Source organism: Monodelphis domestica, chromosome X (assembly GCF_027887165.1).
Source record: "Monodelphis domestica isolate mMonDom1 chromosome X, mMonDom1.pri, whole genome shotgun sequence".
Classification (NCBI taxonomy): domain Eukaryota; kingdom Metazoa; phylum Chordata; class Mammalia; order Didelphimorphia; family Didelphidae; genus Monodelphis; species Monodelphis domestica.
Window position 1 is genome coordinate 4,167,860 of NC_077235.1, and position 21,716 is coordinate 4,189,575.

General features: G+C 44.6%; 1 protein-coding gene across 1 annotated transcript in view; it reads left to right on the plus strand.

Annotated features, from left to right (window-relative positions):
- Window positions 1-10,294: 10,294 nt before the first annotated feature.
- Window positions 10,295-21,716, plus strand: part of TRO (trophinin) — a 35,956-nt gene continuing 24,534 nt past the window's right edge. The window contains exon 1 of the mRNA XM_007507751.3: window positions 10,295-10,389. The gene's annotated coding sequence lies outside the window, so the exon portion shown is untranslated. The remainder of the gene's footprint in view (window positions 10,390-21,716) is intronic.

Below are 21,716 nucleotides of genomic sequence, written 5' to 3' on the forward strand. Positions count from 1 at the left end.
TACCGCCATTTGCGGCACCACCACATACGGTGCTTCTTTCACTGACCACCAATGAAAGAGGTGCCCCTTCCAGAAGTGCAGTGAGGGCCAGATACATGGCCTCAGGGGGCCACATGTGGCCTGCGGACCATAGTTTGGGGACCCCTGGTTTAGAAGGACAGATCAAGCTCCCCCTGTGTAACCCACCTCTGGCCCATTTAGGAAATGGGCATCATGGGCAATATTCTTCAACAGCCACATCTAAATCCCCCTTGGAACTAGTCTTCCACCTGGCCCAAGATCTCTATGTCATTCACACTTTTGCATATTTATCTGTTTTATCCCATTTCTTGAGTGGTTTGGGGGGGACTAGAGAAGACAATGGTTTGTGTAAGATGGCCCTTAAGAACCATCCAGCTTTGATTGCCAGTGATCCTAAATCTGGGCTTCCATATGTCCTTTGGATTCTGGGCCCCTTGGGTAGCCTCCTGGAAAAATCTATGGCTACTTCAGAATGAGGCTTTTAAATTATTGGATGTCATTCGGCTTATCGAACCTCTTCACAGGGAAGCATGAGAGCTCGTTGCCATGGTTACAGGAGACAAGAGAGCCACATAGCTTGGGCTTTTGTCTACAGAGAGGTTCTATAAACAAGGGATGGATTTTGCTGGGAAGCAGGAGCCAGAATCCCAGGTAGAGAAGCTCCAGCTGCCCCATCCTCCTGCTGCTGCAGATGGATATGAGGCCCACAAGTGGGAACCGTGGAAGGTAAATCCCCCTGGCCAAATTGAAGCTATGAGTAGGAAAGATGCAGAGACGTCTCTGTTTGAGGTTATCACTACTGGAGGCTGCCAATCCCTTTCCTTCCTCCTTTAGGTGATTCGATCTTAAAATCGAAAGACTGATAGGACAAAGGCAGAATGAGTTGGGGGGGGGGGGTTGTGAGACGCACATGTGACCATGATATGAGACTGACATTAGGGACAATTCAGTATCCCTTACAAGGGGAAAGTTGCTCATGAGTAGATATCTGTCCAGGGGATGATATGGACATTATCATCCTGGCTGCTGCCCGCCAGGCCTCCCTGTTATTTCACAGCAGATACAGAGTGGCTTTTTTCAGATTAGTTGCAGAGCTGCAATTCCCCTGCTAGTAATCTATGTTGAGAGGATGGGGAAGACTGGCCCTCTGTTCTGAAGGGTGTCGTCTACTATGTTGTTCTTTCTGTCTCCATTTTCACCTGGAAACTTGTCTGACATTTTAGAAGCAACGTGCATGATGGTGCACCTCACTAGACGTGCGTCTGCCCTCAGATCTCGGGCTGGCCATAATTTCTGGAATCTCAGGATAGAGCTGAGAGAAGGGAGGAACAGAGGATAGCTAGTGCCACTATAGCACTTACTGAGTCCAAACGCCAATGAATCCAAGCTCCTTTGGACCTCGTGGGGTCATTGTGAGCATCAGATGCTTTTGAAGAGTCTTCAGAGAGCTAAGCACTGCAGGAAGGCAAGGTGCTACCATTGCCATCCTCATTAATGGGGGCCCAACGTTTCTGGGGAGCTGCAATGACAGTAGCAGGTACACACTAGGTGGCCAGTAAATTGGATGTTTGTTATCGATAGTGGCAGTGAGGACAGCGTTCTTCTAAAGATGAACTGCTTCTCTGGCTTATGGTTAGCTCTTTAAAGAGACTCCCATAGAAATCCCACTTGTTCTTGGACCAAGAGGGCAAATCTGTTGAACAGCTTTTCTCAAAGCAAAAAGCATGTTTCATGATTTGATATTCTTTTCTGAATGAAATATTTGTAAAGAGGGAAATAGTAGAGGGTATATCATCTCTGGCTTTATTTGGATTCCAATGACATTCCCTAAGTCTGCAGCCTCTTCAGCTGGTCCGGGATGAGAGTGTTCTTTGTCCTTGTCTTTAGATTTTGGTATAGGGGCAGCTGGGTAGCTCAGTGGATGGAGAGTCAGGCCTAGAGGTAGGAGGTCCTGGGTTCTGATCTGGCCTCAGACAATTCCAGCTGGGTGACCCTGGGCAAGTCACTTAACCCCCATTGCCTAGCCCTTACCACTCTTCTGCCGGGGAACCAATACACGGTATTGATTCCTAGACAGAAGAGAAGATAAGGGTTTAAAAAAACAAAAAAAGTTCAGTTTCACTTCGCAGGAAAGCTGCTTGTAGGTCAGTCAGTCAACAGAATTCTCCAATAAACACAGAAAATATTGATCGGATAGAGTGGTGTGCAGAAGCACAACCTTCTCATGTGCTAAACGGCCTCCTGGAACCATCTTGGAAATGCTGAGATTACCTTTTTGTTTGATTGCTTTGGGGTAGCAAGAATTTGATATTGCTGGTAGCTGTGCAGGCCCATCACCTCCATTCCTTTCCCCTGGGCTCGTGTTGACAGATCTTTAACTCCACACAGAATCATGGCCCGCACAGACATGCGGACACCAGGGGTAGCCTGAGAAGGGCTTTGCAGAAAGAGGGGCTGGCTTCGGAGGACCCCAGGGCAGTGGGGCTCGTGTTTTCCCCCTTACTGTTGTTTCTTGCTTGTCCATTTGCCATTGGCACAAACCCCTCGCTTTTCAATTTCATCTCTTGGATTCCTGGAGAATCCCTTTATTGCCAACCCTGTGGCCAACTGGGAGCTGTCTTCCCCGGCCTCTGTGTAGAAAGCGCCGTCTCCCCACATGTAGCAGGGGGTGTTGTATCGCTCAAAGGGAGGCAGAATAGGCATCTCGAGACTCTTGTACCCCCACCCTTCTGCAGGGGAAAGCAATAGTATTCCCTGGCAGGAAGAAAAGCAGGACATTGGCTCCAGAAGTTTGGTGGCTCTGATCTCCTAGGAGACAAGGGGCAGCAGCCTAGAACTCTACCTGTCTGCTCCCTTCAGTGTTATTCGTCTTCAGATTTAAACTAACTTCTTTTTTTAACCCTCACCTTGCGTCTTAGAATCAATGCTGTTGTATTGGTAGCAAGGCAGAAGAGCAGTAAGGTCTGGGCAATGGAGGTGAAGGGACTTGCCCAGGGTCACCCAGCTGGGAAGTGCCTGAGGCCAGATTGGAACTCAGAACCCCCTGTCTCTGGGCCTGGCTCCCAATCCACCCAGCCCCCCCCCCCAGCTGTCCATGTTAACTCATTGCTCTCTCTTTTGGGGGAAAGCAGGAGTGGGAACCCAAGCTTTATACCCAAAGCTTGACTCCCTTCCCATTAAATGTGTCCCTCACAGCAGATAGCAAAGGAACCTGTTTATCCAAATGTAGCCAAACAAAAATCAGAGAAAGTAGCTTAAGAGAATAAATACCAGAGAGTAGTGAGTAAGAGCTCTCCCACTGGGAGGAAAGTAAGTCTCTGCAAGACTCAAGACTCAGAAACAGCCAGAGGCCCAGATCTTAGAGCCAAGGAGAGTTTCCCAGAGTCCCAAGGGTAGCAAGCTGGGGTAGGGACATGATGGGGACTGCCACTGCGCCCGTGTCACCTTCTCCCTAGAGACTTTTGCTTCAGCCACCTGAAGTGGGCTTGGCATTGTCCTTATTCTTAAGTATGGGAGCCGAAAGCCCTGGGAGAAACGGCAGTGCCCAAGAGAACAGGCTCTCCTCTTCCCCCAGTCTCTCCAACTCTTCCCTACCATCGATCTCCCCCAAAGGCAAGAGAGTCCATAGCGATTACGACTGGGCTATGTGTAGCCTCGGCTGGGCAACGAAATGCAAATGCTTATGGCTTTCTAGTATTGCTTTGGGGGTTACCTTCAAGCATGATGCCAGGCCTAGGGTTCCTCTTGGCTGGGGCGTCATGGCGTTTTGTGCCCATTCAGTCAGCCAACAGTGCCTGAGCACCTGCCCTGTTGTTGGGCCAGCCACTGTAGACCTTAGGAGAGTCCCTGTTCTCAAGGGGTGCAACACCACACAAGCTCTTTGAAACCTTTTCATGGCTTCTCTAGTCCCACACTCTCAGCTGAGAGTTTTCCCTCAGATTTTACTGAGAAAATCACTAGGCCTAAAACCCTCTTGAATCTAGTCACCAACAGGTCCCATATAACCCCATGTCACTGATTGGGGCCTCTTTCCCCCTCTTGTTCATTTGTCTGTGTTGTCTCATCTGCCTTAGTGGTTTGGGGGAAGCAGGGGAGGCTACAGGTCACTCATGAGACCCCTTTTCAGTCCTTCTAGCGCATGGCCCCCTTGGGCAGCCTGACGGAGAAGCCTATGGATGCTTTCTCCAAATAAGGTTGTGAAATTATTAGATTTCATTCAGGTTATAGACCTCCCCCCCCAAAGCCAGCGAGCTCGTTTCTATGGTTACAGGAGACAAAGCAGCCGCACAGCTTGGCCTTCCCTGTACAAAGAGGTTCCAGAAACAAGGGATGGATTTTCCTGGGAAGCAGGAACCAAATCCCAGGTAAAGAAGCTACAGCTGCCCCATCTTCATACAAAGCCCCAAAGTAAGAGTCATGGAAGGAGAAGTCCTGTAGGAAAACCCTTTTGGAAAGATGCAGAGATGTGTCTGGGGTTATCATTATTCTAGAGTGGAAATCCCTTTTCATCCTCCTCTAGACGATTTGATCTTAAAAATGAATGATTAATGGGACAAAACTAGAGTGAGCGAGCGTATGTATGTGTGTGTGTGAGAGAGAGAGACAGACAGACAGACAGACAGAGACAGAGGCAGAGAGGGACTGAGAGACAGAGAGACAGAGAGACATTATGGATAATCCAATATCCTTTCCTCAAGAGTTGCATTTGCTTTTAGGTCCAAAGGGGGAAAGTTGTATGGAAGGAGAAATCCATCTAGGGCGTTGTAAGGGCATTATTACTATGGCTGCTGTGCCCCCCAATTGCTTCACATCATAGACATATTCTCTTTTCTTTCAGACCATCCTAAGACCTCCTGCTAGCAATCAGTGTAGAGTGTATAGTGAAGAATGACCCTGTGTTCTAGTGATACTGTCTACCATGCTGGAGTGACCTCAGTTTCACCTGGAAACTTGTCCCAACTTTTAAAGAGGTGTCACGGATGCCCACAGCTCCCTTAGTAGAGGTGCCCTAAGATTCTCAGTCATTGCAATCTCAAGGTAGAGCTAGTGGATGGAGCAGAGAATGGGGGATCGGAGTACCTGGGTTCTAGTGTCAGCTGTGCTACTAATTAGGTATGTACTCCAATGGTCTCAAGTGTCCTACGGAACTCATGGAGTCATTGTGAGCATCCACTGATTTTTGAAAGTTTTTGTAGAGTTAAGCCCTGCAGGAAGGCAAGGTGCTATCACTCCCTTCTTCACTAATGGGGGCCAGAAGTTTCTGAGGAGCTGATGGCAGTGTCGGGTACACTCTAGGTGCCCAGTAAATTGGACGATGATGTCAATGTGATGATGATAGTGTTCTTCTAAAGATGAATTACTTCTCTGGTTTGTATTTAACTATTTTTAAAAACTTACTTTCCACCTTAGAATCAGTCTTGTGTACTGGTTCCAAGGCAGAACAGCGGTAAGGGCTAGGCAATGGGGGTTAAGTGACTTGCCCAGGGTCACCCAGCTAGGAAGTGTCTGAGGCCAGATTGGAACCCAGAATCTCCCATCTCTAGGCCTGGCTCTCAATCCACTGAGCTACCCAGCTCTTTAAAAGAAGTCTCCTTAGAAATCCCCTTTATTCCTGGACCAAAAGGGCAAATCTATTGAGCAGTTTTTCTTGGAGTCAAAACCAAATTTCATGACTTGATAACCTTTTTGAAATGAAATATATTTAAAGACAATTGGAGATGGTTTTTCATCTGTGGGTCTGTTTGTACTCATGTTTTGTTTCTCCTAAGTGGGGTCACTTTGGCTGGTCTGGTGATGAGAAATACCTGAGAGCCCAGGGAGGCTTGTGAAGGAAAGGTCAGGTGCAGTTGGGACAGAGCCTTCAGTGCCAGGCTTAGGAGACTGACTTTCTAGCCCATCAGGATGAAGGAAAGTGAAGGTGTTTGAGCAGGGGAGAGGCTTGGTCACAGAAGTGAGGAAGGAGTGTTGTTGTTTGTTTGGCAAGGATGAAGTAGAGAGGGGAGGCCCTGTAGCCTGGAATACCACTTAAAGAGACTTCTGAGGTGGCTCAGATGGCTGGTGGTCAGTACTTGTTTGAGAGAGGGTCATCATGGAATGGAAGAATGTGCTGCCCAGAATTGGCACTTGGGGATCTGTTGGGCATTTTGGTGCGAGACTCTCCTGCCCCAGGTCTTTTTTCCACCTTGTGACTTGAGTCCCTGAAACAGTGGTGGAAGGAAGGCCTCTGGTCTGACTTAACAATACCCTAAAAGATGAGAGCCCCAGCCAAGGCTTGTGGGCCAGAGAAGGGAGTGCCCTTGGGATGGTGTAGGGAGCTTGCGACAGACCACTGGGAAATCAGAGTGGGAAAGGGCTGGATTGGAGGTGGACTGTCTTAAGACAGTATTGAAAACTATGGACTGCGTGTGTCTCTGGGACCATTGGATCCCATCACAGGGGCAACAGCCAACTGGCCCGTTTCCGCTACCTTACGGTTCTGGTCACACCCTTTCTCTACTCCTGACTATTCTTCGCTGGACTCCTGAAGTCCTCTTCCTAAAGCACAAGGAGTAGCCATGTCACTCCAGGCCACTCATTAATTTGCAGTGAGTCCCTATCACCTTCAGGAACAAAGTGACAGTCCTCTGCTCAGAGATCAAAGCCTTTTCTAACAGGGACTCCTCCTACCTGTCCAGTCCCCTTCTCCTTTACTCCCTTCCATGTACTCTGTGATCTAGCGCCATTGGGCTCCTAACTGTGCTTCCGATAAGAAACTGGGCATTTCCATTCCTGGAATGCCCTCCCTCTTCCCCTCTGCCTCCTGGATGCCCTGACTTCCTTCCCATCCCAATTAAAATCCCACCTCCCCAATCCCTGTCAATTGGGCTATTGTCATCCTTTCTTCTGAGCTTCTTTCCTGTCTATAGGTGGTTTTTACATAGTTGTTTGGGTTTTCCTTGAGGGCAGGGGCTGTTTTTTCCTTTCTCTGTGTCCTCAGGGCTTAGCTCAGAACCCTGTTGTTGTTGTTGTTGTTGTCATCTTCTTCCCCTCCTCCTCCTCCTCTTCCTTCACATTTTCCCTTTCTTTCTATCTTAGCATCAGTTCTAACCAAGAAGAGCAGTAATAGCTAGGCAGTCAGGATTAAGTGACTTTCCCAGGGTCACCCAACTAGGAAGTTCAGTAAATGCTTCTTGACATGACTTGGCCCTTATACAGGTGTCTAGGAAGCAGCAGCAATCAGTGTGTTCTCTCTGTCTCTGTCTCTCCTCTGCCCAGGTCTCAGTTTTCTTATTTGTAAAATTAGATGATTAGATGGCCTCTGGTGTGTCTTCAATGTCTTGGATTTTTAAGTACTAGTTTGACATCATCTGTTGAATCATTCTTTAAGAAAATTGTTTATTGTGAGTCATGTAACCATAGAAAAATATTCTAAATCAATTCATTAAATAAAAATGTTCAATTCGAAAAAATTATTTTATTGATTTCCACAATACTGGTCTGAGTATTTCAATTTATAAATTAAGCTTTTTTTTCATCATGCTGTTTGAGCCTCAGTTTCCTCATCCAGAGAATGGCAATAATAATTGGCACCTACCTCCCAGGGCTACTGTGAGGGGGGTCAATCAGATAATAAACTTGTATTAAAGGGCTCCTAATGTTCCAGGCACTATGCTAAGAGTTAGGGATACAAAAGGAAGCGAAAGACAGTTCTTGACTGCCCAGAGCTTCTAATCTGATGGGAGAGAAAACCAGCAAGCAAATATGTACAAACAAGCTATTTCCAGGACAAATAGTAAATTGTGAAGAAAGGGAAGGCACTGGAATGAAGAGGGGTGGGAAAAGCTCAGAATTGGAGTTAAAAGTGAGATTGTAGTTGGTACTTAAAGGAATCCCGGGTGCAAGAGCATTTGAGGCATGGGGGTCTGGCAAAAAAAATGCCCAAAGCAAAGAGATGGAGGACTTTATTCTAGAAGAGCCAGGAGGCCATTGTCATTGGATCAAAGAGTATGTGTTGGGGAGCAAGGTGTAAGGAGACCAGAAAGGTAGGAGGGGACCAGGTGATGTAGGACTTTGAAGGCCACAACATTTCATATTTGATCCTGCAGGCAATAGGGAGCCACTGGAGTTTCTTGAGTAGTGAGGTGACATGGTCAGACCCATGCTTTAGGAAAATCACTTTGGTGACTGAATGGAAGATGGCCTGGACTGGGGAGAGACCCCTGCCCTGCCCCACCCCAGCCCAACAGCTAGTCCAGCTAGGAGGTGATGAGGAGCTGCACAGGGGGACAGGGGGATAGCAGTGTCAGAGGAGAAAAGAGAACACATTGGGAAGGCGTTGAACAGGTGAAATTGCTAGGCCTTGGAAACCGATTGAACATAAGTGAAGTGTGGAGGGTGACACGGGTTCTGAGCTCAACACTAATAGAGAAGGGAGGAGGTGGAGAGGGATGGGCCAAAGGTGCTGAGTTCACTTCTGGACATGTGGAACTGGAGGGCAGCAGAGAGATCTGGCCATGAGATGATCCATGCAAAGTGCTTTGCATACATGAAATCAGTACCCATGTATCAGTTGTTTTCAGTCATGCCTGACTCTTTGTGACTCCATTTGAGGTTTTCTTGGCAAAGATCCTGGAGTCGTTTGCCGTTTGCTTCTCCAGGTCATTTGACAGATGAGGAAACTGAAGGCAGTGGGGTTAAATGACTTACCCAGAGTCACGCAGCTAGGAAGTCTCTACAGCTAGCTTTGAATTCAGGAAAATGAGTCTCCCTGACTCCAGCTTGGCACTCTATCCGCTGCACTGCCCAGCTGTCCAGCATGTTAGTGCTTATTAAATGAACCTTGTTACCACTGGTTAAAATCTCTATTTGTAATGCCCCTTTCCAACGCTTGGCATGGCAGAGTCTATTGGTTTCCCAGGTGCCTATTAGAGAGTAGGGATTGTGCCTGACCCTCTGAGATGCCAAGTCTGGTGTGAGATCAGTGTGAGGATGGCATTGTCTTGTTTGTCACATGGAACTGCTCACCCCAACACTAGTCACTATGGGAGGCCTCCTGCTTCCTTTGGAACTGCCTTCCGAACCTTGGGCGCCCAATGGGATACCCCCACCGTCCAAAAAGGATTTGTTTTTGGAAGTAGCTGAAGCTCATTCCAATCTCCGAAGATGTATCCGGTACCCAAATGGATTGTTGATTCATTGTTAGGTAGTATTCGGGGGTGGTTGCTGTTTGTCCTTGATTTTCTAAGAGAACTGATAACATCATGGGAGGATGTCTTGACTTGGGCATCAGCTGGATTACAGTGAGGCAGAATGGCACCAAGTCACCATTGCCCTCGCGGTCTTCCAGAGTCTTCTAAGTCCAGCGGCAGGGTGAAAGTCAAGACTACTGGCATTAGCCCGGGTTCCGCCCAGGACAGCCTTGGTGTCTTTGATGTCTGAGCAAGCTCAACACACACCACGGTGTGTTCTGGGCTGGGTTGGAGGGCTGTCACTTACCCTCAACCTGGCTTAGCCCATGTGCCCTACTGTGCATGCTGCAGCTTCTTGGAGCCACAGGAGAGAGTTGGGTGAAAGGTGGACCCCACCGGCGGATGAGCAGAAGGGGCCAGAGGAGCCAGCCCTCCCTGAACACCAACAATGCCATTCTTTTTGAATGCCATAGTTCATTTTTTCCCAGTTAACATGTACAAATATTTTTAACATTTTTAATCATTTCTTTATTTAATAAATTTTAGATATTGCAGTTTCCCTGAGTTATATGATCAAACTCATCCCCCTCCCATGTTTTCTAAATTTGGGGGTCCCCAATAAAATAAGGCAAAGTCAACATGTGGCATGAATATAAATGGGCTCTGAGGGCTCCTGGGCTCAAAGGATGTATCTGGCTGCTGGAAGGACACACAGCCCTCCCCTTTCTGCCTTGCTTCTGGATTGTTTAGGGCATGGACCTCAATTGGCACACCTAAAGCCCTCTGGGAGCCAGCCCTTTGGAACCGAGCCCCACACCCCCTTGGGGTCCCCTCTTATACTTTTGCTATTTGTACATCCCCCCTTTTCTTAATGGTTTGGCAGTGAAGGGGAGGGAGGCAACAGGTTGTCTAATATGATGACCATCGGATGGATGGATGATTCTTAGGCGGGGGTTCAACCCCTCCTCCATGGCATGCCCCCCTTGAGCAGCCTGGTGGAGCAGCCCATGAACCCCTTCTCAGAACAAGGCTTTTAAATTATTAGATTTCATTTCGATTACGAAACCTTTTCCCTGGGAAGCCAGAGAGCTCGTTTCCATGGTTACAGGAAACAGGACAGCCACACAGCTCATGCGTCAGTGTGCATAGAGGTTCTAAACAGGTGATGGATTTTGCTGGGAAGCAGGCGCCAGGATACCAGGTTAGTTTGAGCCAATCTTTTTTCCTCTATTTGCTATATATTTGTGTGGATATTGGGACAATATTTATCTCATCCTAGGGCTGCTCTGTCAGGGCATCTGCCTCTCTCTGTCACCGGTCCTGGTTTCCTCTTCTGCATTGTGGGATATTGTTGATAAGTTCTCGTTGGCATTTTCTGTTTCTTTTATCGTTGTGGTTATTCCATGTAGCCTCCCCCCAGCCCTTCCCAGAGAGCCAGCCGTCCTTTATGGGGAATGTTAACGGTTCAGAGGAAAGCTCAGCCAATGGATCAATGCATTGAAAATGCCCCAAGCCCTGTGCAGTGGGTGCCACCTGTGGACCTCCCACCTCCCCAAGGGCTAGGCTGAGGACATGGCTGCATCCCTCCCCTGGCTCCCCTCCCGCTCGCTTGCTCGCTCGGGATTTCCGGATGGTCATTAGCCTTTCCCTGAGTGCCTGAGTGCAGCCTTTTCTTGCCTTTCCTCAGTTACTTTGCATCAGTTCACGGAGATCTTTCCATGCTTCTTTGCATGCATCACATATAGCATTTCTGATGCCGTTACATCCATGTGCCGTGCCTAATGTGCGTGGCGTGGCCAGCCCCATCGAGGGGCAGCTGCATGCTCTCACCGAATCCTGCCGTACAAAGGGGCTCCTCCTCATGGCTAGCCTCTGCGGGGCATAGACCCTGCTCCGAGGGGTGGGCAGCCTAGCGAGCAATGCCGGGGGTCGTGCACAAAAGGGGGCTGCACTTCCCCGAGGCTTTTCCTGCCTCCTTGGGGGCTCCTTTGCTAATGCTGAGCCATCCTGGCGTCCCTGCCGTGAATCCTACTTGGGCAGGGACTGCTTTTTCCAACTCCACTGCTGCAGTCTCTGGCGAGATTGTGCTCGCCATTCTCGGGTCAGTGTGCATGAACGCCCGCCCGGGGCTGGCCTACAGGTTTTCTTTTGTGCTTTTCCCTTCCTCCGAAGGCACTAGAGGGACGTTTGTCTCCTAGGCGGGGCCTTGTCTCGGTTTTCCCGAATCCTTGGGGAAGTGGAGATGCTAATTGTTGTTGGAAAGTTTGCTCGGTTCTCCTAGGAATGCGGCGGGAGCCGGAGGGCCCCTTTTGCAGCTCCGTCTATTGCCTTTCGTTCCTAGATGGGGGCGGGGGGGGGGCGGGGGGCTTGTGAGGGTCTCCTCTGGGCCCCGGAGTGGGATTGGCGCCTAAGCTGCCCTGTTCGTCCTTTGTCTCTCCTGGGTCGGTGCTCATTTCACCTGGCTCTCCTTCCCTTTTCGGGCGTCTTTTAGATTAGCTACGGGCTTGTCGGCGTTGGTGGGCAGGACCAGCCCGGCTTTATTGGCCCTTTGGGCAGGGCTTTTGTCTCCTCCGATTGGCATCCTTCCCTCCCGGGGGCTAACTGGGGGTCGGTATCGGGGCCGCCGCCTCATTTTTAAATGCTAATGCGGTCCCCAGCCCTCTCCCTCTCCCTCCCCCTTCCAGTGGACCGCTGCAGGCTCTCTGGGGTAAAATCGTGTCTGGCGGCTCCAAATCTGGCTGATCTGGTGCAGCGATTGCAGGACTCGCTGGTGCAGCCGCACTGATTTTACTACGGAAAGGCGTTCCCTCGTCCCACCCCCTAATCTGCCTCGGCTCCCGTCCCGGGGGACCGGCATGGCCCCACCAGGCTGCCGGGGCGAGCAGCGCCTCATCTCCTCCTTTGGAGGAGAAAAGGTCACCCAGCCGTCCCTGGGGACAAATCGCGCCCCCGGGCTGTGCTCCCTGCTTAATGGCCTCCGGCGGCTATTAGCATTCAGCACGCGTCTGGCTTGGGGAGAGCGCGCGCACGCTGCCAGTGAGGGGCTGTGCCTGTAAAAATCCCCGAGAAGCCGACACGTCAGCGTGGCTTCTTCCTCCCGGTACCATCGAGGCAGGCAGGGTCTGGCAGCCAGCCGCAGACAGGCGAAAAGCGCAGGTTTTGTCTGCACACACAGATAATGCCGCTTAGGCTGACATTCAGTGGTCCATCGTGTGGCGGGCTCACACTGGAGTTTCCCCAATGCGGCGGTGTACGATTTGCCAAGAGGCTTGGATAAATGAATGAACGAACGAACGAATGAATGAATGAATGAATGAATGAATGCAGCCAAAACGGCTTAGAAGGAGAAACAAACGTGCTAATATTGGGGGGAAATGAAACTTCAGGGGATTATTTTTAAAAGTCGGGGAGTTCCCTATGAAAGCTGCACATGGAATTGCTTTCTGGCATTGCTGTGAGCGAGAAACCATTTTGACTATTAGAGTATCAGTCACAGAATGAACTGGTGTCTGGCTCCACTCTGCCTGCACCCTGCTGTCATGGCTATAGTCAGAAGACAAGAAGGACTAGCAGGCTCGCCAAAGAGCTCCCAATCCATATCCTATCAGTGCAGCACGATGATTCTGGACCATTTTTTATTAGCAGCGCCCAATACCTGAACCCAAATGAGAATTAAAAGCTCGAAGCATTCAGGTTAAAAAGGCTTCTTTGCCTTCTCGTTTTCAAATACATTTTCAGTTTAAAAAAGACCTGACAAATGCCACCAGCAGTTTCTTTTTTAAAAGATGTCCTTTTAGAGACGGAAAAATCCCCAAAGAAGCCTTTTCAAAACGTAATTGCAAAATTTTCAGAAGGCAAGCTAGCCACCTTCCTTATCAATCCATTCAATTCAATAAGCATGTATTAAGTGCCTACTGTGTACCAAGCATTGTTTAAAAAAAAGGGAAAGAAAAGAAAAAATCACCATTCAGGAAGAAGGCAAAATCCTATTCATGTGAGACACCTGTGGACCTCCCACCTCTCATGCCTCTTCATTCCATTCCTGCTAGGATGTGTAATTTTGTTCCATTTCCTTTTGAAAATGTCATTGATACCTCTTGATTTTTATTATATCATTGTATGTCACATCTTATCATTTATTCATTAACATTTCAAAATGGATCCATTTTATTGATATTTTCTCTCGTCATCTTAGTTATCCCATGAATCACTCACCCATCCCTTCCCAGAGAGCCAGCCCACATGAGAAATCTAGTTTCTTGGCGAGAGAAAAGGAAGAAAGGTCAGCACATTGAAGAAACTCTGGCAACCCGTGAACCTGCCATCTTCATGAAGCAGGCAGAGAGTGAGGGGCTCCTCTCATATCTCTTCACTTGGGTCTTGCTGGCTCAGTAGAATTTTCTTATATTTACTGTTTGTAGAAATACATTTTTGTTCCTATTTTCTCTCTTACGTCATCATCGCCATCCCATGTATCCCTCCTTCTTCCTCCTCCCACAGAGCTATCCTATATGACAAACAGTATTTTTTCCAGAGGGGAAAAACATCACTAGTGATCAATATATAGGAAGAGTTTCAAATTACATGCAATGGTGATGCCTGTGGGCCTCCCACCTCCATGAAGGAATGTCTTGTCATGTCTCTTCATTTGCTTCCTGCTATTACATTTGCTTTTAATGTTTGGCTGCCTCATTGTTCTTTCCACATTCACTTGACTCTCCATCAGCTCATATAGATTTTTTCATGCTTCTCTGTTTGTAATCACACACATTTCTTGTAGCATGCTCCATTCTATTCATGTTAGTTTGCTTAATCATTACCCAACGGGCAGGTATCTACCTTCTTTGGAATTCTTAGCTCTCACAAAAAGTGCTGTTATAAACATTTTGTAGTATTTGGGGACTTTCCTCTTATTGGAGGCTTCCTTGGGATATAAGCCCAATAATGCCATCTCTGTTTCAAAGGGTATGGACATTTCAGTGATTTTATTTGCTTCATTCCAAAATGGTTTTGTCATTTCACAGCTCTACCAACAAAGTATGAGTGTTCCTATCATTCCATAAACCCTCCAATGTTGATTATTGCCATTTTCTCCTTTTTGCCAGTTTTTAGAGTATAAGCTGAAAATTCAGGGTTGTTTTGATGGGTGTTTTTCTTGTTATCAGTGATTTGGAACAGTCTTTTCATATGGTTGTGCATATTTTGCAATTTTTCTTTCAAGAATTGTTTGTTCATACCCTAGTGCAAACACCAGCATGGAAATGGGTCTTGATCAATGATACATGTAAAGCCCAGTGGAATTGTGTGTTGGCTATGGGAGGGGGGAGGGGGGAGGGGAGGAAAGGACATGAATCTTGTGACTATGGAAAAATATTCTAAATTAACTAATTAAATAAAATTTTCCAAAATTAAAATAAATAAATAAATTGTTTGTTCATGTCAGATCTTTTTTTTTAAACCTTTATCTTCCATCCTAGAATCAATATTGTGTATTGATTCTAAGGTAGAAGAGCAGTGAGAGCTAGGCAATGGGGGGTAAGTGACTTGCCCAGGGTCACACAGCTGGGAAGTGTCTGAGGCCAGATTTGAACCCAGGACCTCCTGTCTCTAGGCCTGGCTCTCCATCCACTGAACTGCCCAGCTGCCCCTGATAAAATAGTTTTTTGATCATATAAAATTGAGAAGCTTTTGCTTCTGCAGAAGCCTTGGAACCTATACCCAGTATTTATTCTAAGATGGAAGGTGAGGAGTTAAAAAAAACCTATTTTATCTTTAGTGATTTCTTCTGTTCCTTGTTGAATTCCTCTTTCCTAGCTACTAATCATTCAACAAATATCTATTAAGTGCCTAGTCCATGCTAGTTACCTGAGATATAGGTATGAAAGATAAAATGCTTTCTGCTCACGTGAGCTTATATTCCAAATTTATGTGGCCCACATAGAAAGCTAACAAATGCATGCATACTTACATGTATGTGCATACCGATATGTATATGTGTGTGTAGACACACACAGAGTTAAATACAAGGTGGTTTGAGGAGGGCGGTAGCCTTCAGTGCTATCCAACTCGTTATTGATTTCCTCTAGCTTTCTTTCTGTTATCTTCTATGCATTTCAAAAATATATTTTTAAAATGTTTATTTTATTGTCCTACAAAGCCCACTTCCATATGGGTAATTGTCGTAAGAGCAAACTCATTCATAACTAAAACTCCAAAATAAGACCATGAATACCCTGATGTGAAAGACGACTCCAACAGGACCACACCTTGTTCAGCCATTCCCCAATCAATGGACATCCCCTCACTTTCCAGTTCTTTGGCTCTACAAAAAGAGCTGCTAGAAATATTTTTGTACAAGTAGGTCTTATCCCCTTTTTAATGATCTCTTTGGGATATAGACCCAGGACTGGTATTACTGGATCAAAGGGTCTGCACAGTTTTACAGCCCTTTGGGCCTAGGCCCAAATTGCCCTCCAGAATGGTTGGATCAGTTCACAACTCCACCAGCAATGCATCAGCGTCCTATTTTTGCCACATCCCTTCCAACATTAATTATTTTCCTTTACTGCCACATTGGTCAATCTGATAGGTGTGAGATGGAACCTCAGAGTTGTATCACTTTGCATTTCTCTAAGCAAGAGGGATTTACAACAACATGATTATTGATGGCTTTGATTTCTTCAACTGAAAATTGCTTTGATCATTTGTCAATTGGGGAATGACTTGTATCAAAAATACATTTCAATGAAATCCTTTTCTTTCATTTCTCCCCCCACCCTTTTTTGGGCAACCTTATCCCTAGCTCTCCTCTGTCTCCCAAATCCATCCCTGAAATCCATGCAACAAACATGCTCAATCAAGTAATACAAATTCTCAAATTGTTCATGTTAAAAAAAAAGTTTGCTTTGCATTTCTTTTGTTATTGAGTGATTTGAACCTTCTTTTGATGTGGTAAGTAATAGTTTTTAATTCTTCCTTTAAAAATGATTTGTTTATATCCCTTGTTTCTTATCTATTGGGAAATGGTGGTTGGTCATCTATGTATATGTATGAATATTTACATGTGTGTGAATATATAGATATTGTCTTGGATATGAAATCCTTATCAGAGAAATTTGTTTCAAAGACTTAAATTGTGACTGTTTTTCTTCTTTTTGTTGTTTAATTTAGTATAGCCTTTTATTCTTAATTTTTATTTGTATTTTAAGTTCCTGATTCTCTAGCTCCTCTTCCATCCGCTGGGAAGGTAAGTGGGAAAAACAAGAAAATGAAAGAAAGGAAAGCAATCTGCACTCTGAGGCCATCAGATCTCTGTGTGGAGATAAATAGCATTTTATATTATGAGCCCTTTGGAGTTGTGTGGATCAAAGTATTGATGAGAGTTCCTGAGTCTTTCAGGCTCGATTATCTTTATATGATTGCTCTTACTGTATAGGTGGTTGTCCTGGTTCTGCTCACTTCACTTTGCATCTATTCATCTAACTCTCCCTGGGTTTTTCGGAAACTATCCCCTTCATTTCTTACAGCACAATTCTTCAGTTTCATGTATTCACATTTCTCTCTTTTATCTTGAGTAATTAGTAAGCTTGCGTATACATTTAGAATGTATTGTAGAATACCATGTAAGATGCTGGTCTCAGCCTGGTTTCTGTCAGACTGCTTTCTAATTTTCCTATCAGTATTTTTAATCAAATATGAAGTTCTTTCCTAAGCCATTTGTATTTTTCTGTTTATCAAACATTGTAATTGAGTTCCATTGTTTCTAGTTCTCCCTTTTCTAGTCTGTTCCCGTGATCCTCCTCTCTATTTTTTAAAACCCACATTCTGTCTTAGAACCCATACTAAGCCCTGGTTCTGAGGCAGAAAAGCGGTAGTTTTAATGTGCCGTCTATTCTAAACTTTCCTTTTTGATTCATTGCTCTTGCACTTATTTAGTCTTTAGTCTCTGCAATCCTCATGGAATTAAAGCTTTTGAGGTACCTAATTGGGGTTCCCTCTTCACAGTTTCTGTTATTGTCTTGTAGATCTTGCACCCTGACTCCCTTTTTACCTGTTTTGCCTCATTCTTTGTTGCTGTTGTTTGGTTGTTCAGTCATGTCTGACTCCTCTTTTTATTTATTTGTTTGTTTGTTTGTTTATTTATTTAGAATATTTTTCCATGTTTACATGATACATTTTCTCTCCCTTCCTTCTTCCCTCCCCCCTCCCAGAGCCAACAAGCCATTCCACTGCGTTGTACAAATGTTGTCTCTTGATACCCATTTCCATATTATTCATTTTTGCTATAGAGCGATTTTTTAAAGCCTAAACCCCAAGTCACATCCCCATATATACATGTGATAAGTGACGAGCCATTTGTTTTTCTTTTGCATTTCTACTCCCATCATTCTTTCTCTCAATGTGGTTAGTGGTCTTTCCCATAAGTCCTTCCGGAGTGTTCTGGCTTGTTACATTGCTACTAATAGCAAGGCCCATTATATTGGATTTTCCCACCAAGTTTTCTTTTCTGCGTAAAATGTTCTTCTGGTTCTGCTCCTCTCCCTCTGATCACTTCCTGGAGGTTGTTCCAGTCTCCATGGAATTCCTCCACTTTATTATTTCTTTGAGCTCAATAGTATTCCATCACCAACATATACCACAATTTGTTCAGCCATTCCCCAATTGAAGGGCATCCCCTCATTTTCCATTTTTGGCCACCACAAAGAGCGCAGCTATGAATATTCTTGTACAAGTCTTTTCCCTCATTATCTCTTTGGGGTACAAACCCAGCAGTGCTATGGCTGGGTCAAAGGGCAGACAGTCTTTTTTTTTTGTATATATAAGTCCTTTATTTTTTCCACTGATTTCTTTGGAATATAGAACTGGTAGCAGTATTGCTGGATCAAAGGATATGCACAATTTAGTAATTTGGGGGGCACAGTTCCAAATTGCTTTTCAGAATGGTTAGGCCAGCTCATAGCTTCATCAACAATGCACTAGTGTACCTATTTTCCCACAACCCCTCCAGCAGTTGTCAGTTTTTTTCCTTTTCTTCCTTCCTTCCTTCCTTCCTTTCTTTCTTTCTTTCTTTCTTTCTTTCTTTCTTTCTTTCTTTCTTTCTTTCTTTCTTTCTTTCTTTCTTTCTTTCTTTCTTTCTTTCTTTCTTTCTTTCTTTCTTTCTTTCTTTCTTTCTTTCTTTTTTCTATTCTTTTCTTTCTTTCTCTTTTTCTCTCTTAATTTCTTTCTTTCTCTTTCTCTCTCTATTTCTTATCAACTTTGCTAATCTGATCAGACAGTCTTTTAGTGGCCTTTGTGTCTAATTCCAAATTGCCTTCCAGAGTGGTTGGATCAATTCACAACTCGATCAGGAAAGCATTAATGTCCCAATTTTGTCACATCCCCTCCAGCATTTATCACTTTCCTTTACTGTCATATTGGCCAATCTGATAGGTATGAAGTGGAACCTCAGAGCTGTTTCGATTTGTATTTCTCTAATTATGAGAGACTTAGAACATTTTTTTCATATGCTTATGGATAGTTTTGATTTCTTTATTTGAAAACTGCCTATTCATGTTCCTTGACCATTTGTCGATTGGGGAATGGCTTGATTTTTTTGTACAATTGACTTAGTTCCTTAGAAATTTGAGAAATGAAAGGTTTTTGTTATAAATTTTCCCCAATTTGTTGCTTTCCTTCTAATTTTAGTTGCACTGGTTTTGTTTGTACAAAAAACCTTTTTAATTTAATATAAGCTTTTATAGCAAGCCAGGTCCTTCTGTCCTCCAGTATCTCCAAAAGTCTATCCAACTTCACATTCATTGTTTCCGTGACACTCAATCCATCTCATCCTCTGCCACCCCCTTCTCCTTTGGCCTCCAATCTTTCCCAGCATCAGTCTTTTCCAGTGAATCCTGTCTTCCCATTATGTGGCCAAAGTATTTAAGCTGCAGCTTCAGTATTTGACATTCCAGTGAATAGTCTGAATTAATTTCTTTAAAAATTGACTGATTTGATCTCCTTGCTGTCCAAAGGACTCTGGAACATCTTCTCCAGCACCACAATTCAAAAGCCTCAATTCTGAGGCCCTGAACCTTCCTTATCATCTAACTTTTGTAGCCATAAATTGCCACCAGAAAAACCATAGCTTTGACTATGAGGACCTTTGTTGGCAAGGTGATGTCTCTGCTTTTTAGTATGCCATCCAGATTTGCCACAACTTTCCTTCCAAGGAGCAAGTATCTTAATTTCAGGGCCGAAGTCAGCATCTGTAGTGATCTTTGAGCCCTGGAATATAAAATCTGACACTGCTTCCATGTCTTCTCCCCCCATTTGCCAGGAAGTAATGGGACCAGTTGCCAGTATTTTTTGTTATGTTAAGCTTCAAGACAGCTTTTACACTCTCCTCTTTTACCCTCATCAAGAGGCTTCTTAATTCTTCTTTACTTTCTGCCATTGGAATGATGTCCTTACAGAATCATACTTTCTTTTAGTCACCAGACATGTCTACAGCTGAGCTTCCTTTCAGCTTTGGTCCAAGTGCTTCTTTCTGGAGCTACTTGTAGTTGTCTTCTCTTCTCCAGGGGTGTGCTAGACACCTTCTAAACTGAGGTACTCGTCTTCCAGTGTCATAGTTTTTTAAATCATTTTAAAAGTTCCCTTGGGCTTTTTTAAGAAAGTATACTGGAGGGGGCAGCTGGGTGGCTCAGTAGATTGAGAGCCAGGCCTAGATATGGGAGGTCCTAGCTTCAAATTTGGCCTCAGACACTTCCTAGCTGTGTGACCCTGGGCAAGTCACTTAACCCTCACCACTCTTCTGCATTGAAACCAATACACAGTATTGATTCTAAAGCAGAAGTTAAGGGTTTTTTTTAAGAAAGAAATAAAGGATATTGGAGTGTTTTGCCATGTCCTTCTCCAGTGGATCATTTTTTGTTACAACTCTCTGCTATGACTTCTCTATCTTGGAAAACACTGCATAACAAAGCTCAATTATCTTCTAAACTATTCAGGTATAGCATGCTGTCATTCTGTGTGCTCTTCAAAATACACAGGGTTCTCTGTCCCTCAAGTGTTCGATCATTTTCCTTTCTCATGCAGTATTTATTCAGGGAAGACTGAACTTGTTTTTTACTGAATTGAGAGGCCAAAATTTCTGTTTGTTTCTCTGATTATTCTCAAATTCTTTAATTTAGTTTTCTTTTCCCTTATAGCTTGCTTATAGTCATATAGTTCTTATCACTCACTGTCTGACTCCTTCCCTTTTGAGTGTGGTTTCATTTCGGGGCTGGACTGCAAAGCCATCTCAACCTCCTGCCAGTTGAGCAATTCATGATTTACCAGACTTGGTCTCTGAACCAAGTGACTTCTAGGGTGATGGTACTGCCCCTAATTAGTTACTGGCCTTGGAGTCAGAAAGACCTGAGTTCAAATCCTACCTCAGATACTTATTAGCTAAGTGAAACTGGACAAATATCCTCTTTCAGCCTTAATTTCCATATCTCCTCCTAAATGAGAGGGCAAGACTCATTTGATGTCTTCCAATATTCTTCTAGCTCTAAATCCATAGTATGATCCTTTTACACTTTTAATAAATTTTCTGTATGCTAGAACATGGTCCATTTTTGTAAAGGTAATATGTAATTCTGATAAATCTTTGTTCTTTAATGTCCCAATTCAAAAGATGCCATACGAATTAAAAGCTAATTCTAATTTCTCCAATAGCTTGTTCAGTTCTTTAGTTTGCTTTTTGCTTCTCTTTCTGTTAGATTTATTCAGCTCTGAGACAGGGACATTAAAGTCTACTCACAATATCATTTTACCATCTATGCCTCTTTGTAATTTAGTTTACTTTTCCTTTATGAAATTATTTAGATGCTTTGCCATTTGGTATGTCTATGGTTAATGTTTATATTGTCTAGGATATCTTTAAGCATAATTTCATTTTCCTGTTAAGTTCTTTTCACACTGCAAATTTTTATTTTCGCTTTCTTTTGGTAGTGATTACAACTTCTCTTTTTGAAAATCAGCTAGTAGAGGCAGCTAGGTAGCCCAGTAGATTGAGTCAGGCCTAGAGATGGGCAGTCCTGGGTTCAAATGTGGCCTCAAATACTTTCTACCTGTGTGACCCAGGGCAAGTCACTTAACCCTCATTGCCAAGCCCTTACCGCTCTTTTGTATTCTTCAGTATTGATTCTAAGGCAGAAGGTAAGTAAGGGCTTAAAAAAAAGAAAAGAAAATCAACTAATATCGGAACTGTAACTCCCAGGGTCTTGATGAGGGCTGGTGCACATAGTAAAGGTTCTCCTCGCTTCTTATTTTCTTTCTGAATTTATCTATTTTTTGATGGATTTTTTCCACTCAACAAAGCTTTTGGCTTTGTACTGCTATGCATTTTGCCACTTTCATTTGAGCTTTTATAATCTTTAGCCCATTCTCATTTAAGGTTACAAGGATTAGGCTTGGGTTTTCTCCTTCTCCCATTTATTCTTTTGGGTTGAATTGTCTCCCCTTTGTTCTTTAAGTCAATTTTTTGACCCTGTGATTTTTTTG